Here is a 2884-nt window from a genome sequence, read left to right on the forward strand (position 1 = left end):
TCCATCCCACTTATTGATTCTTGGTTTTAATTCTTATACAGTAATTCTTATTAAGGAAGTTGGGGCCTAATCCCACATGATGAAGATTAAGGCCTATTTTTTCTTCTATTAGATGCAGAGTCTCTCACAACTCTCTATACAATACTGAGTAAGTGGCAATTATTTTACTTGGGTAGACTTTTCATAGGGTCAGAATAGATGTCATGAAAGAAAGAGAGCTGTCCATCAGTAGGGGACAGGTCTCTGCTTCATGGCTACTTAGTTTTGAGTGGGTTCTATAAGCAGTGTTCTGATACTCCCACATTAAAAAAAAATATGTCCAACATATATTCTTCCCAAGGAAAGCTCTATCACACAGGTTACTATTATTACCATTATATACAAGTGGATGTCTTATTATCATATTTTTTTCTTTTTACTCTGTAGTGGAAGGAAACATTCTCAACAGATGTAGCAAGAATCATTTATCAACAGAATAAGAACACAAGTTTATCAACACATTCTTAAGAATCCCAGAAACAGAACTGTCCACATGGACAACTGGGATTCATGATGGAGATGGCAACATAGAGAAGTAGGAAAAGAGAGAATTACTTAACAAACGGGACTGGAGAATTAACATTCCACAAATAAAATACACACTTGCATTTCTACATCATTCCATATGCATTGTCAACTCTAGATATATTAACCATGTTAATATTTTAAAAGGAAATTTTAAAATGATTAGTGAAAAATATTGTGGATAGCTTTTAAAACTTGATGTTACAAAATATTTCCTAAGAATGCATGCATGAAAACACATGATCACATGAGAAAAGATTAGTAATTTGATCACATAATATTAAAAACATCTGGGGCTGGGGCTGGAGCTCAGCGGTGGAGTGCTTGCCTACCATGTGCAAGGTGCTGGGTTTTATTTTCAGCACCACATAAAGATAAATAAATAAAATAAAAGTATTGTGTCCAACTATAACTAAAAAATATTTTTTTTAAAAAAATTAAAGACATCTGTATGTCCAAAGGTGTCTTAAACAGGAAGACCAGCATGCTGCTGGGTGAAAAAGGGTGCCCAGTGAAGATGCTGCTGGACTTGTCGGAAGAGCATAAGGAGCACCTGGCCTTCCTGCTGAAGTGGTGGTGGAGTTTGGGTGGATCGGGGTGGGGTTCCTGAGGCAGAGGAACAATCCCCAAGGTCTACAAGGGTGCCAGCAGGAAGCTCAACCTGAGCAGCAACACGGTCCAGCATGGTGTGGAAATGTTGACCTACCTACTCACTGAGAGCTCCAAGCTCATGATTTTTGAAGTGGATTTCCAAGACTCTGTTTTTGTTCTGGGATTCTCTGAAGAACTGAACAAATTATTGCTTCCACTTTACTTGGACAACAGAAAAGAGATCAGGACTATTCTGGGTGAATTGACACCCAACCTTCCCAGTTACCACAGCCTTGAGTGGTGACTAGATGTACAGCTTGCAAGCAAAAGCCTCAGGCAACAGATTAAGCCAGCCGTAACTATAAAACTAAACCCAAATCTGAGTGGAGACCACAACACCAAAGTTCTGCAGACAGACTCAGCCACCCTACTACATTTAGTTCAGCAACTGTAACAATCCTTGGAGGAGATGAAAACAAACCACTGTAGGAGAGTAGTTCACAACATCAAGTAGTACCAAGTGTTAAGGTCCTAATGCCTTTGACCCATTTGTGAATGGATGACATTCAGGAATTACTTTTCAGAATTAATTTTTATTAATTGGTGTTGATAAATGCATCTAGATTCCATGAAATTCCTTTTCCTATTCCAGGATATTGAAGTCATGATCAGAAGTCAAGTTCCTTTACTGGTGCTAAATGTGGTCAGCTTCTTGACAGATTGAAATATAATTTTGTATTTTAAATGTGTAAATAGGATTGAATCCACTAGAAATGAATCTATACTGTTCATATCTTCTGTATATATGAGCAATACCCTGTTTTTGGTACATTTTTTTCTGCTTAACTAGTATTTTCCTCCATGTTGATCAATTTTGAGAATAAAATTTACAGCGAATTCCTTTCCTATTCAGAGTATTTATAAATAGTACAATATTTCTGACTTTTGAAAGCATCTCATGATGTTACTAGCTACAGAATAATGTAAAGTGAGCATGAGTTTTTTAAATTATATGCCCATATTTTTATAGGAATTTCATGCATTTTTCTTTGAATGTAAAGATAAGTAGTTTTTACCATATTGCTGAAGTTTGACTTATGGTTCATTGACTTAAGTAGTACTCAATTTTGTGTGATTGTTAATAATATTTTCACAACATTAATTTTTCCCTTATACCCAAAGCAACTAAGAGACACACTGTCATTTACATTTATAAATAATGGATACAAGAATAATGTAATCAATGCTTGATTATCTGGGGAAAAAAAGATGTCTTAAACTAAAAATGTTTAGAAATTTAAGAAAATATTTTCAATATAACTGATAGAGTTTCAATATAACTAACACACTTGAAAATTAAAAATATGTAAAGATAACCTACAAACTGGTAATAAAAATATAATTAATCTAGTTAAAAATGGCCAAAATGCATGACAAGAAATTTTACAAATGAATACAAATGACTATCAAACACAGAAAAGGAATGTAACATTATCAATGACAATAAATATAGACCTCATAATGAAAGAGCTTCTGAAGGTTTTATTGCCAACAGCTAAGAGACCTTGAGAAAGTGCCTGGACACCTCCAAGGAGACTAGACCAAGGGCATCTCACATGTGATAGACACTTGTGGCAACAGATGCTGCTTCTAGGAAGAGAGCTGGGTGTGATCCCTGGGCTGACCTCTCATATGCCCTGTGACCAGCAGCCACATTCCCAGCACATAT

The 2884-nt window shown here is 35.7% G+C and overlaps 1 pseudogene; it reads left to right on the plus strand.

Annotated features, from left to right (window-relative positions):
* The first annotated feature begins 1081 nt into the window (after window positions 1–1081).
* On the plus strand, window positions 1082–1669 carry LOC144249071 (COMM domain-containing protein 2 pseudogene; annotated as a pseudogene).
* Window positions 1670–2884: the final 1215 nt, after the last annotated feature.

This window comes from Urocitellus parryii, chromosome 11 (assembly GCF_045843805.1).
Source record: "Urocitellus parryii isolate mUroPar1 chromosome 11, mUroPar1.hap1, whole genome shotgun sequence".
In the NCBI taxonomy this organism is placed as follows: domain Eukaryota; kingdom Metazoa; phylum Chordata; class Mammalia; order Rodentia; family Sciuridae; genus Urocitellus; species Urocitellus parryii.